The sequence below is a fragment of the Protopterus annectens genome, chromosome 12.part0 (assembly GCF_019279795.1).
Source record: "Protopterus annectens isolate FY-2018-M chromosome 12.part0, PAN1.0, whole genome shotgun sequence".
Lineage (NCBI taxonomy): Eukaryota > Metazoa > Chordata > Ceratodontiformes > Protopteridae > Protopterus > Protopterus annectens.
The window spans coordinates 891815706-891831118 of NC_056746.1; the positions used below are offsets into that span (position 1 = coordinate 891815706).

At 36.3% G+C, this 15413-nt stretch overlaps 1 protein-coding gene across 9 annotated transcripts in view; it reads right to left on the reverse strand.

Moving 5' to 3' along the window:
- The window catches only part of SULF2 (sulfatase 2), a 1739722-nt gene that overhangs the window by 1479921 nt on the left and 244388 nt on the right, over positions 1–15413 (reverse strand). For 8 of the 9 annotated variants that reach the window (XM_044089923.1, XM_044089925.1, XM_044089927.1 and 5 more), the window contains exon 3: positions 5580–5732. The exons of the other annotated variant lie outside the window; for it this stretch is intronic. The gene's annotated coding sequence lies outside the window, so the exon portion shown is untranslated. The remainder of the gene's footprint in view (positions 1–5579; positions 5733–15413) is intronic. 9 annotated transcript variants of the gene reach the window in all.

The following is a 15413-nucleotide window of genomic DNA, read 5'->3' on the forward strand; positions in this document are numbered from 1 at the left end:
TCATTTAAAATTAAAAACTGGAAACTGAATTAAATGTTTTTAATGGATATGGGAAGTTCTTAGAAACTAGAAGTAAATGGAACCATTGTATTTCCTGGAAAAAAAAAAAACTAGAATTCCCTTTATCTCTAAAGAGCAACTTGCAAACAACAGTGAAGGACTCACAGGGTGGAGGGTCTTCACAGTGCAACAAGAGCATCTTGGTGTGCCCCAAGTCACCCCGATACCCACCAACGTAATCCAACCAGGAATCTCAAAAAATTTAACAAAGACTTATTCAACAGAATCATAAGGCTCTTCAACTGATCTGTACTAAAACTATCACATTAGATGACACAGTTATAACTTTCTTTTTGAAAGCATCCTAAATAACCTTGCCCTTTTATGTATTAAAAAAAAGTAAAACTATCCTTCCGGCAATCCACCTTTACAAAATACATTATGATTAACAGAGACAATGCATGGAGGGGGTGCTCAAATGAAAAAAAAAAAAGAAAAACTTTCAGAGATACAGGGAACTTTGTAATCAAGCTAAAAAACAAACATACAAAGATAAGAAACAATACTATGACCAACTACAACTTAATCATAAATGATCCAAAAAAATTCACACACTTCTCAATCCTGTCTCAAAAAAAGATCTGTATCCCTCTCAAACCTGCTTCCCCTCAAAATAGCAGCTACATTTAATAAATACTTTATAGAGAAAGCATTGCTGCCCTCACCAACAGCACATTACCCTCCCCTACAGAACTGCCCCCTCCACTATCACATTAAACTCTGAAAAATGTGAATCCAAACTATCCTTAGCCACAAACACTAACAAATTTACCTTAAAACCTGTAACAATATCTACTATAAAAAACTGCTACTTAACCTTAAACCTTGCCCCATGGCTGCCAACAGCCTCTCACCTGAATACCTAAAGCCATATCCTACCCAGTAGCTATCTTAATCAATATATCCATACAGGATTATGTCCAACCTCTTTGGAAAAGATCATATGTCATCCCACTGCACAACTAAAGAAATCTCCCCTTTCTCAAACATCCTAGAAAAATGTATCCATGTTCACCTCCTTCACCATCTCCTCTCAGACCAGCTCTTAACCAGTCCTCAACATGGATTCCACCTTGGCCATAGTACTACTACTGCACTATTATCCTTTTTAGATAATATAAACAAGACAAGGTACTCTGACAAGCTCATCTCTTCAGTATTTCTGTACATATCCAAAGCGTTTGATAGCATCTCACAGAGTGAACTCCTTCAGCAACTCCTCCATCTCATCCTATCCCCTCCTTCACTTCAGTGGTTTAAAAGCTACCTATCTACTCCTTCAACAACTCCTCCATCTCATCCTATCCCCTCCTTCACTTCTGTGGTTTAAAGGCTACCTATCTAACAGACAGAAAACTGTTAGAAGGCAAAATACTTCCTCTCCTTACCTACCTGTTACCACTGGTGTGCCCCAAAGGTCAATTCTTGGTACGTTTCTCTTTAACATTTTCATTAATGGCCTCTATACCTCTTACAAGCATCAAGTATACATTCTACTGATGATTCAAAACAAATATGCTCATCTGGCACTCTGGCACATCTTCTTGGAATCCCAAAATAAGCCTTTACCTCTGCTGAAAACTGGCCTCACAATGCCCAATTATTACTCAACCACCAAAAAACTAAACAATTATTCCTATCCAAAGTGCACCTGATGGACAAATCCAGCTTCAAAATCTTCTTACACAACAATACAGAGACAAAACATACAAAACTGCTTGGTGTGACAATGACAACCTCAGATTTGAACTCCACATTAAAAATAATATTTAAAAAAACTCACCGGTAACCTGGCATGCTTTATAGATATAAAAACTTTATTGCTAACTCTGCTAAAACCACCCTAGCAACCACATGCTTCTTTCTTTCACTCTTATATTATGGCCTTATCTTTACCAACTTTCAGGTATCTGTTAAAACTAAACTTGAAATATGCTACGACTGGACTTCATGCAACTATCTACGGCCACAACATCATTAATAAACCCCATGCCTGTTCTGCACTAAGTTATGTTCTTCCTTCTTATCAACCAAACAGACCCCTTTGCTCTAAAGATAAACAATTTCTCACTATCTATAAACCTCAAATAGCAATTGGAAATAGCCTTTACTGCTATCACTGTTACTCTGTTGCCAAAACATGGAATTCTATTCCACAGACTATTAGAACTGTTATGTAGCATTCTTCCCTCAAGCATCTTATAAACGACCACCTATCAAACTCATGGCTCTGCTGGTTGAACATAAATCTTGTACACATTCTCTACCAATCACCATTTCCTCATCTTCATCTCACTATCCTACCCTTTCTACCATTTTACATAACCGTTTCCTATCACCTCCTCCCCATTTATGCTATGTCTCTCCGCTTTATGGTTACACAAACACAAAACTTTGACTTATTACTACTGTGAATTGCCAAAAGGATGCTCTCTAGAACTGCATATAGTATTTTACTTTGCTTTTTCTCATGGTTATCTTTGTAACATATTTTTTATTACATCTCTGTGCCTTATTATACTGCTGATTATTTTCAAAATGTATAATTTTGATTGTTTTTTTATGTGATGTCAATTTTCTGTTTTTTATTCTGTGTTAAATTGAGCTTTTCTCCCTGAGTCTCTGCTGAAACTGGGCTCTTGTGACCCAGCTGGACTTTCTCAGCAAACAAATGTCAATAAATTAAATGTAGGGGCTCTTTCTGTGTCAGATGATTAGTTGAAGTTCCAGGTAAAGAAGGGTACTTTCATTAGAGGCAGAGCATAAGGAGAGTGTTATAATGAAGCTAAAACATACTATGCCTTATTAGATTCTGACACGATACAGTACACAATTAGCAGTCAAGAGTAATGTAGTTCTCACTTGAAAAAGTGAAACTGAAAGACATTGACTGATTTATTTATTTATTTATTTACATTTGTTGACCGGGAGTGTCCGACTGGACGTAGGTCCATTTTCAGCGGAGGCCCGGGGAGAAAAGCTCCACAGTTAAAATAAACAGACAGTAATTACATTGGATTACATAGTGATTAACAATTTAACATAGCAATTAATTACAACATATTTACAGATGAAGAACATAGTACATGAGTTATAACTTTCCTCTAACATGTACAAGAAGTCGTTCATGTTTTAAAACAAAAATATCCTACTTATCAGAGGAATTCGGCACTGTCGTGACAATATATTAAAATGTTATACCCTTTACCATTGTTTTTGTCTCTGCCAAACTGAAATTATGTGAACTGTGTACAGAAACCTTCTGCTGCATACTTTGTATTTTGGCTCAACACATCTAAATTACTAAATACATACTACAATACAAATTGACAAAAGTAGGTATATTAGGAAGGGATATATTTTAGAAGCTATCAATCTTACACATTTTATCTAAGAACTTAGATAATAAATATACAATGACATACATAATCCTTTTTATGTTCATCAAATTCTGTATTACATATAACTAGGCAAACTTATATAATATACCACAGGATAACTTAACAAAACCTGCTTATAAAGATTTAAGAGTCTGTAAAGTAAATCTCAAAACATAACTTTTATAATTACATGGTTTGCTCATAAACCTGAACTTCTCCATTCAGATTCCAGTTACATAGTTCATGAGTTTATGTCGTCTTTTAATTTATGGCTGTTATGCTCATTATTATTTATTTATTTATTTTTTGTCACAAGATTAAAAGTTGACTTATTCACAAATATTTTCTTCATAAACGTTTCTTCTTCACAGTATTAGGCATACATATATATTGACTACCAAGACTTAAGGACTAGCAGTGCTGTCCATGTTGGGGTTTCTTCACCTGAAAATGTTTATAACCTTTGTTGTGTTATCTCATCATGTTAAAACCTACTTTACAAATGTTTTGTTTTACTGTTGCTTTGCTGCTGTTTTACGCTGGTAATTTTATTGAAAAGAGCTCTGTCAAAAATATGTTTATAATACTGAGTTATTTCTCTTATATCATTTATGCCAGCTCACTTTACTGACAACTTATATTTTCCTCTACAGCTGGTTACTGAATTTACATAAAACTTGTACATTAGTGCTGAGGATTAAGGTTATGAGCTTCTGATGAACTGCTTTCTACAGTCCAGAGTTTCCCTCACCTTCCATTTGCACACTGTGTGATTCTGAACAAGTCACTTAACAAAACAATGCTCCCGGCATGGGTATGAAAAGGTCCGGGGATTAGTGCTTTACCCTAGTTAAGAAATACAAACGAACAAACAAATAAAATTCTTTCCCGGTCAACAAATGTTAAATAAATAAATAAATAAATTCCAAGGGGAGGACATGTACAGCCATCATCAGAGCAAGGCATCCTGGAAATGTTGTTGTTCATTTTACTTTGTCAGTTCAGAAATTGTTACATTTTCATACATAATCCACATAAAACCCATTGATGACTTGCTATAGGATGACTGTTAGCAGTTATTTTCTTCATGAAGTTTTTTATTAGTATTTTCCCTTAAGACATTGCTCTGGGGGTGCTGAATTTGCTTTCAAAAGAAGGAATACATTTCTGTCACTGCAACAGTAACTAACATAAAAATCAGGTCATAAATGAAAATGGATGAAAAACAAAATAAAACATGGTAGTGCAGCACAATTATGCTACTTTTTTGCACTTCTGGGATACATACAAACAATCACATGTTGACAGTTTAGCCCAGTTAATTGCTTGTGCTATTCCAGGTCTAAACAAGCTCAACTCAATGTGCCTTTAGGATACACACAGCAATTCTGTAGTTTCAGATGACAGCCATATGCAGAGGGGAAAAAATTATTGTTAGATGAAAACCACAGGGTACATAAGGGATGGTGTACGTACAAAAATCTTTTAATGAAATAAATGTTGATATTATTTAATTAATTTTAAACCGTTCTAGTTCAGCAATGCATCCAAGAAGAAAAAAGTCAATATCTAAAGTCTTCTATGAAAAAATTCTACCTAAGTGAAGTTATCAAGCAAGCAAGACTAGAGCTCATTCCCAGAACATATTACAGTATTGTATTATTACTTGTATAGAAACCAATGAATTATCTTGTCTGTAAAAGCAAAGTGTCCTGCAAGGCATCTACCTTTATCTCTGCTATCATCTCCATATCTAATTCTGCTCTATTAGTATTTGATTGTAATCTAATTCTGTTCTATTAGTATTTGAATGCAATCCTTTATCAGCATTTGGGATGCACTTTCCAGCATGATAAAATCTGAAAAGAAATCCTTATGATTTGATGCAAGAATTGTAAAATAGTACTTTATTTTTTTACTTATCAACCAGTCAATGAAGAGACTGAGAGGACTGAATGTGAGTAAGATTGACAGATAATAAAGGTGTGAAATCCTTCTCCATGATGCTTCAGATCTGCTTTACATCATGCAGTGGCAAGGCAACTCTAACACTATTGTAGAATTAAGGGAGTCAGAGTAATAAGTACTATGCCAAGCAACAAGTTGCATATTAAACTCAAGCCATAGTTCAGTCCTTACCTGTCAAGGATATCTATGTAAAATAGCCACAAACGCCTTTCTTAAAACAGTAACTGCATCACAGCTGCTCCTGTTAGCACATTCGTTTTCTGCTGCTTGTGAAAGGTAGATTCTAGCATATTTTTTGCTCAAGTCCCATGGCAATTTCAAATTCTGCAGCAAAGAATTAGTCTATTAATTGGTGCATGTGTCATGATATTGAGTATAGACATCAATGCAGCATTTGACTATATTCGATATTCATAGTAGAACTGCTGCCGAAGTTTCTTAGTTCATGTTCAGCATTCCTTAAAAATGCACATACTCAGGGCTGTTGTACTGCAATTGCTATAGCAACCAAACTTCCTAATTTATCTTAGTCATTTCCTTCTATTTTTGCAGCATGAACCCCATGTGGCAAAACTGATGTATTATATGATATAGCGCTACACACAGCATAATAATGCCACATACTGCTATATGGAAATTTATATATATGCACATGCATTTGTGTGTGTGTGTGTGTGTGTGTGTGTGTGTGTGTGTGTGAATAAGTGAATGGCTATACCTTGAAAAACAAATTAAATGAAACATAGACTTGTCAAATTTAATGCACTGACCTCAAACATGTTTAAAAATGCAAAACAGCCCAGGCAAAAACCTTTGAAAAATACCAGCTACAATGCAAGCATAGTACATGCTAAAAGTCACAAAACTTTATACACCTTTTTGTGGATATACCTTCTCCTACCTTGTAGTTTTATGAATAACCTCATGAACTATCATATATGAAAAATAGAACGCGAAACACAGAAATCCTCTACCAACTAATAAAACAGCTGGTGTAAAATAAATATAGTTGAAGTAGCAAACAAACACCAACTGTACCACAGCTAGGAAGTTTATTACAAAACAGGTAAGTGCTTTCAGGGATGTGCCCCTTCATCAGACAACTCACAAAAACAATTCATTCCTTATATAGTAGAAGCACCTTAAAATATATGAAAAATAGCTTTATTAGTCCACACTGATTAATGCCCATAATTTAACTGTTTCTACAAAACGTGTATTTTAAACCATATACCTTCTACTTCCTGTGGCTGACTTATCTTGAAAAGACCTACATTCATTGCCAAACAGCTATATGGATGGGTGTGTATGTGTCTATGTCTGCATGTGTGTGTGTGTGTGTGTGTGTGTGTGTGTGTGTGTGTGTGTGTGTGTGTATTTATATTTCATATCTGGCTATCCATATCATCGAAATTAAACACCACACTCTGCATTTATCAACCAAACTGACATTCAGCAAAATGCAGGGGAACTGTGTGTGTGGGTCTATGTTATATAATCGAAAGTACAGGTCATCGAACCTTCTTCCACTTTCGCTAAAGAAAAAAAAACATGCAGTTTTCATGTAACGTTAGTTGTACATCAACGTATAGTGTTAATGTACAACTAAGCAAACTATTGCTTAGATTGTGGTACAGTGGGGATAAGGGAATATTCCCTATGTGGTTCTACAATGTTCCCTTTTCCCCACTGTAGTGCGATCTCAGAGTGAGAATATTAAAGTAGGGGGGTGTGGAGGGTGCAGGGGGTCTTGCCCCCCTGCATAATCGTGTTTAGTGTATTTTTTTTTAATGTTTATTTGTTTTTTTCTGCAATAGTGCATTTTTGATATAATGCACTTTCGTGGAAGTCAGTTCTCTGAAGTACGGTTTGATGAACCATACTTTCGATTATATAACATAGACCCATTCAAGAAATGACTTCTGCGAAAGTGCATTATATTGAAAATGCACTAGCATGGAAAAAACAAATAGAAAATAAACAAACAAAAAAAAACACACACACTAAACATGATTATGCAGGGGGCCATGCCCCCTGAACCCCTCACAACCCCTACTTTAATATTCTCACTCCGAGATCGCACTACAGTAGGGAAAAGAGAATATTCCCTTATCCCCACTGTACCACGATCTAAGCAATAGTTTGCTTAGTTGTACATCAACACTACACGTTGATGTACAACTAACGTTACATGCAAACTGCGTGTTTTTTTTTTCTTTTCTTTAGCGAAAGTGCATTTTTGATAAAATGCACTTTCGCTAAAGTGGGTCCGCGAAAGTACAGTTTGATGAGATGTCTTTTCATCGTGGTTTATCAAAACCACATTGACTTTGTATTATTCAAGCCAGCTGTGAATTGCAGTGGGGTTTTTCACTTTTCCCCACTATTGTATGACTAAAGAATGGGAGGGCAAGACAATGCATGTTGGTTGAAGTAGGACTTGCTGCCATGCACAAAGGAATTTTGTGGGTTTTTCAGCATTTTTGAGTTACTCTTCTTGATAAAAAATACTGATAAGTACACCTTATTCTAGCATAATTTGTCTGAATGCAGATAAACTAAATCTCAGGTATAGGGGCAGACGACATTAACGATATGCCAGGGACCAAAGGTCATTCCACAGGAACTAAGGATTCTGAGGGCTCAACTTCCTAGAAATCTGATGCCCTAAAATCAGGCATTCACATAACAGATATTTGGACTACAGATATCTAGACCTTGAAAGTCCACAATAATGTCGCAGGAAACAAAGCCTAAACTGGTAAGGTAAAAGCAGTGGGAAGATCTGGCAATGTTTTATGTACTAAACTAAAAATGAGCTCATACTAGTAATCTAGAGAGCTATTTTTCTCAACAAAAATTAGACTTCATCCAGCATGATTTTAAGCACCATTTTCAGTACTGAAGTAGCTTGTCCCTGTTACTCCTTGTTGAAGCAATGAGGCACCTGGGAGATCAGGGGAACCATGCTAGACATTATCCTGGTTTTAGGTTTCTTTTTTTATCTTTTTGAGCAGAATACCCCCTATTATTTCTTTTTAAATTTATATTTAAAAAATTCCTTCAGAAAATATTTTTTTGCTTAAATATAACAATCTACATAGGAAAATAAGGAGAGGAAATGTCAGAATTAGACAAAGAATACACAAGAGCAACTAATATCATTTGCTAAGAAAACCTATGAATTTACAGCTTTGCTGGCTAAGTTAATTTTATTAAATGTTGTATAGTGCTCACAATGAAGACTATCATGAGTATTTCCTTCTGAAAATAAATAAGTAAAATAACAATAATAACTAACATTGTAGCTTTGGAAAGAATAAGACATTCACATGGGCAATTAGCACATTTTTGCAAGGAACACCATTAAGAAACAAAATCAACAATGCAGCAAATTATATTTAAAATCAACGTGAACTTATTTTATTTATTTAATTTTACATTTGTTTAACAAAAATAAATTACTTATCAACAGAAATTAAAGTGACTAATGAACCAGCAAAGTGCAGTCAGACTGTTAACTTCAGGCAGCAAAACTGAACTGAATAATGTTAAGAACTTCTCTTGCTCTGTTTTACAGCTATGTCTCCTTAATGGTTACATCTCAACACTGTGTATTGCATTGGGTGGGTGCATTCCTCTATGAAAAAATCAGGCTGTGTTCTGAAATTTAACTAAGGTTGAATCGTACACTATGATTCTTTACATGTACTATTAATGTCTCTCCTGCTCTTCCTCTTTCCTTTAATGTATCTAATAACTGAGTATTAAAATCTATGAATTTGTTTTCTTTGACGCTGCAGAATTTTTACGTGAAAGCAAGAGTAAAAATATACACATCTAATATATGTACATAACGTATAAAGTACGCACACATATTAAGACTAGAGACAAATGCAGGTGAAATACTCTCTCGTTTAACTGAGCAGATTGCTGTTACAATGTTATAAGCTAGTCTGACCAGCTGACCTACGTTACTGTGACCATGCAGATGAAGTGTGCAATATCTGTACAGGTAACAGACTAAGATACTGAGCGTGGCTGACCTTAGACATGGGCGAACTAGGCAGATGCTTATAGTGCTACTTGACTAGGGGCACTTTTCTGTCCCTTATCTATTTATTTTTCCTAAATAAAGAAACAGGAAGAAATCTACAAATAAATAAATAAAGATCAGAAAATGCCTCTAGCTGACTTTCTATTCCTTGTCATGGGAATGCGAGGTGCAGAAACCTCAGCCAATCAATTTGAGGAGCTTCTTGCTCCTTGAATTCATATTCATATTTTTTTTTTGTAAATCCATTAGGCAACCATATATTTAGGCAGACTGGACACATTTGCAGGGTGAAGTATGTGCCTGCCAAAGATTATAGTTGTGTCCACGTTACTCTCAATTGTCTCTGATCTTGCAGAACATCCCTGACATTGTGTTATATTTTTGTCTTCACCCTTGTAAAAAATTCTTGATGTTTTTCTGGCAAATCTCAGAGGATTAGGCAGTTAGTAATGCTACATATTAGCATGCTGTTTCATACGTATTGTTCAGAAAATGTATATTGATGCAAATCCTGTTCTTCTATTCAGTTTTCATTCAAATCGTACTGTTCTTCATGATGCTGTCGATGGTAAATTACTGAGGATTTCAATCAGTAATACCAGACGTTACAATTTCATACTTACTGTTCAGAAAGTGCGTGCTGATAGAAAGCTTGTTGTTCATTTTTTGTTTGGAAAGTGCCTGTCGATGCTGTTGTTATGCCTCTCAGCTGTCCATGATTCTGTCTTATATTTTTTAAGTTATACATTTTGATTTTCCAGTAAATTACTGATGATTGTACTCCGTCAGTAATTTAGACATTCATTTCATACTCCTTATTCTTTACAAAATGCAGGGGGATGCAAATCCTGTTTTTAATTAAGTTAGAGTAAAACTTACAATTTGTCCCTGACTTAGGTCCTTTGACCACCCCCTCTCCAGATTTCTTGAGCAAAGATCTTAAAAAATATAGAACAACAATAATAATATTAAAAAAATGTCCCTGATTTTAGACCCTTTCCCCCAATTAGGTTTCTCTTTATCTCTGATTCTCAACCAAAGAAGTTGATAGCTATCAGCATCCACGAATATGCCTAATATTTTTGATTGTTGATTTTAAAATGTGTAGTTTTCTGGACAGTTGTTAAATGTTGTACTCACTAAATAATGACAGACAACTTTAGTTTATGATTTCATATCATTCAGAAAATGAATGCTATGCAACCTATCATATCCACTCTCCAAGTATGCAACAGAAATATTTAAAATTTGTCCCTGATGTTAGGCCTCTGATTCTCAAACGTTTGAGGTTTGTCCCTGATTCTTCCACTGTGATGTCAAAATTGATCTATCTAAAACAAATGAGTGTTTGGGATGTATACAAACATATTAGCTATAATTGTTGGGGCGTTTTGTGGAGGAAAATTAATCCTGATTTCCTCCAACTCCCCAAAGACATAATAAAAGTGAACTGGTACATTCAATACTGTTTGTCATTATTCTGGCTTTGCAGGATTCATGTAATTTCTGTGAAGCAATTTGGAATACTTTAATGTGTGGCAACTATTTTATGTTGAAAAGTGTTGAAACTCCTTACATGGCCATTGTTTATCACAATTTGATATCTGAAGTGCACAGAGAAGTGGCTGTAACTGTTGGATGGTGCTGAGAACTATCTGTGGATGTCAATAACTGAAACTCTTGTCATTTGCTTGTTTTAAACAGTCACTGATCTGACCTTGCAATAGTACTATACATTTGTGTGAAGTAAGATGGAGTACTTTATTACTGTGACCATTTGCTGCAATCCGATATCTGTGTTGCACACAGTAAACTGGATGTAAATGATGGGTATGGAGGTTATGTGTGGATGCAAATGACTTTCCTCTGCTGTTATTTGATCACTGTTAGACAGTAGTCCCTGATCCTGTGGGGTTGCATCACTTTGGCTTATGCCTGTGTGTGTCCGGAGGTGGGGTGGAGTAGGGGTTGTCACAGTGCATTTAAGAGTAACAAGTGGGCCATAATTTTTCACTTTCCATCACAGTGATAAACACTGCACACTATAAGGATCACTGACACAGTGAAGTGATGAGTAACAGTGCCATCTCATAGCACCTAACTATTGTTGTGTTATTGGCCCTTGATTCTTCTGTAAGGAGTCTGCCTTCCCTGTACCTGTTGGGGTTTATCCATGTTGTCTGGTTTTTGCCAACACCACAAAGATATAACAAAGGTGAACTGGCATTAATCCAATTTGCCTGTAGGGAACTGTGTAGCATGCTTGTATGTTTATTTGCATATTGTGACATGTCTGATATGTCAGGGGAAAGTGTCAGCATGTGTATAAGTCAGTGTAACTTGTGATAATCTTGCCTTTCAGGGACTGTATTACTGTTGGTGTATGTGGGGGGTGTACAGGTGTGCTAGTGTGAGAAATTAATATACTAGTTAGCAATTATTTTTTGATCTGTGGATATTCACAGTATTGTCAGGCACACACATAACTCTTCCGGGTAGCAGTTCAAACAAAGAAAAGAAAAGAAAAAGAAAAGAAAAAGAAAAAGAATAGCAAATTATGATCTTTCAAAATAAAACATAAAATACTTCTCAAAACATAAAAATCCTCAGACCTTGTATCAGGATGTTGAAGTTCATTTTGTCACAGGCTTAGTCATGTCCTCTGACCTGAACCTCTTCAAGTCTAAATCTGGCCCTGCTCAGAGGTATGCACAAAATGTTGCTATAGATTGTATGGGGCTGTGGACAATGTGACCATTATTTCTTTAAATTTCCTCACAAACTGCAAAGGTGTACTTGTCAAGCTGCAATGTACTGTTAATAAATGGAAAATGGAATACATTGCTATGATGATTATATCTGTTCACCTTCCTCACACTCAAGCATCACATTCACTGAGGTGTTTTTTTTGGGGGGGTAGCATTAATGAGGCAAGCTGTTATATAAATCCGACAGCAACAGCTCAAAATAAATTACTGTATTCTGTTTGTTCTTTCAATTTTTTCCCAGTCTGACATCAGAATGGCATACAGCAGCTAACTATCTTTTGAAGGTAGAGATGAGGAGCCATGTTCCATACATGTGTGATGACCCCACTTAAACCTGAGGCACCAACTAAGGAGCCTCACTCCTCACCACTGTCTCCATTAAGGGAGCATCACTGAAAGCAGGGATAGAAATACACAATTTCCCCTAAGACTACATCAGGAACAGGCTCCAAACCTGGGACTGGACTATATACTTCACTTCAGATCCCCAAATGAGTCTTCACACTAGCTACTGCAGAGCACTGTGTCCCAGTTCTACGTGTTTGACATACTCACTCTTAAATATTTGATATTCACACATACAGACACTCTTGGGAAAGATTGGGATGGATTTACCTGCTATGTCCTCTTTCCCAAACTTCAAGGTAACAGCTGCCACCAGTCAAATACCACAATACCCTTTAAAAGGGGCGTTCAATTATATTGGCTAAAATAAATATTGATATAAATGGTAGCATGCAATCCAATCAGTAAGGCTTTTTGGAATGGCCCTGGTGTTATCACAATAAGCATAAATACTCTCGGGTTACTTAAAGTACTTTCTAAATAATCAGCCACAATAAAAGGTAGCAAAATATTTAATAATAAATAAAATGATTTAAAACATGTATACACTTAATAACTGACTCTAATAAACCACAGAGTTTCACACACAGGAATTATGAAAATAATACTGCAAGATAGAGCTTTTTCTATAATCAGTGTGAAATCTATCTAATTATAGTTCCCTAACTATCTAAAGATTAACTGTCCCTGTCTAATTTAATTAACTCAGCAAGGGAAGATGATACTCTTACTTCTGCTAGGCAAGATAAGAATTTATGCCCATGCTTCGGGCTGTTGACTACTCCTTAGCGATTGGAATAACAACTTCTACTATTTTTGCTTAACAGCTCTAGAAAACAGTGACAACTATTCATCTGTAAAACAACAGCTGACAACTGAACAACTACAACAACTGAACTTTGACTCAGAACCTGCTTTTATAGCAGAATTTTTAAAAGTTACAGAAAGCTGTTATAAGAATTCTAATCTCTCATATCAGACTTTAAAAAGTAAACAAAATAGCTGCTTTAGAGATTCTATTCTTTTCTGCTCTGACACACAATGCCATCACATCTAGGTCGGCTGACTGGCATAACCTACATTCAGAATTATTTTTAAAAAAACACGTACATTTGGTCAGCTAGAAGAACACTGTTTAATTCAAACATTTTACAAAAATCAAAGTAATAATCAAAAAACATAAATGTATTTACAAAAGTATAGCTAGTCATTCTGGCATATATACCACATGGTAATTTACAATTATTTACAAGTTGTTTTTTTTATGGTGGTGATGGGGCGCGGGCTAGGAAGGTAGGCACTACTCCTAGATATGATTTATACAGCCTCACAAGAATTTATCTGTTTGCTTTATTGTGTGCTACAGTTAGTATATGGCTAAGGTCTTCACCTCCCATGCACAAGGCACAAGGTTTGATCCTGGCCTCCCGCCAATGCCTATTTAGGGTTTGCATGTTCTCCCTGTGTCTCTGTGGGGTTCCTGTCACCTCCAAAAACAAGCTGAGTGTTTCCATCTCAAAATCACCAATGAAAGGAGCAGTGGGCACAGACTCTACATGGTTCCCTACAGGGGGAAGAGTTGTGCAGACTAACTGCTTTGGGGGATCTACTGTGGTGTGCATTATCCTCTAGATAGGAGAACATGGATCACAGACTGTGTGCCATGGCAGGGCTAGTCACTCGGTGTAAAACATGGCTCTAGGTGATTCAGTGATGTTGAATATGTCACCAAATGCGAATGGATACTTGCAGGTTATTAGTGGGTGAACTCATTAAAGCCAAGTGCACCTCCAGACATTTCCGCAGTTACCTCCTACTGCACCTCTAGGCATCAGCTATTGCTTGTTCATATTTACACTAATAATTCCAAAACCATGCTAGGATGTGTAGAAAGAATGCAGAAAAGAAAAACTTGAAGAGTAAGGCTGAATTTTTTTTTTCATTTGCATGATTTTTTTTTAGGCCATCATTAGATCAAAGGGTTGTAAAACAATGAAATGCACCTCAGAACAACAAAAATAAACATGGCTTCAAAGGGGACCTAGCAGGCCCCAGACTCCCATCTTAAATCAGTTGTTTCCCCTACAGTAACTATAGTAACTGGCCCAGTTAGGGTGTTATTGAAAGGATGCCAGAAAAAGCTGAAAAGTACGATAAAATGTTACAAATGGCAGAAAAGAGTAATTTGGATCATGTGGGGAAACCATGGTGGGGGAATCAGGGGGGAGGAAGCACTGGGTAAGTTCTGGGTGAGGGTGCCCATATTAGTGTGCATGTCCACATTTAGAACTGTCATTTAACTGCCAGAAATATCTGTATGAGAAGGACTGTGCAGGTGACCCTCTCTTAACACAGTAAAGGCTGTGACTGGAGAAACATATGAAGAGGAGGGAGTCATTGAAACACTGAGTAAGTCTTTAGGACTGGGATAGGGATAAAGACAGCAGGCATTATCATCTTGGGAATGTCCATATTGGGGTTGTGGGCATGTGACACACTGAGAATCACCTTATGATAATGCTTACATGTCACCTACATGCATGCAGGCATTACAGACTACTTGGATGCTGTACAGGATGGACTGTTTTTATCTAGCTATGCTATCCTTAGTGCGGATGTCTTTATTTAGAGTAGACTGCACTGGAAAGGCAATCCTGGTAAATCTAATTCCAGATTTTCAGACCTGTTCCATACAGCATCAAATATTAGCTGAAGTCTTTCTTGCTACATTCAAACCAAGGTCGACTCTCACTAAGACTACACATGTACGCTCTAGGAAGGCAAGTCCTGCTGTCACTAATAATGATGCCAGGCTATGCAGCATTCCTGCTTATT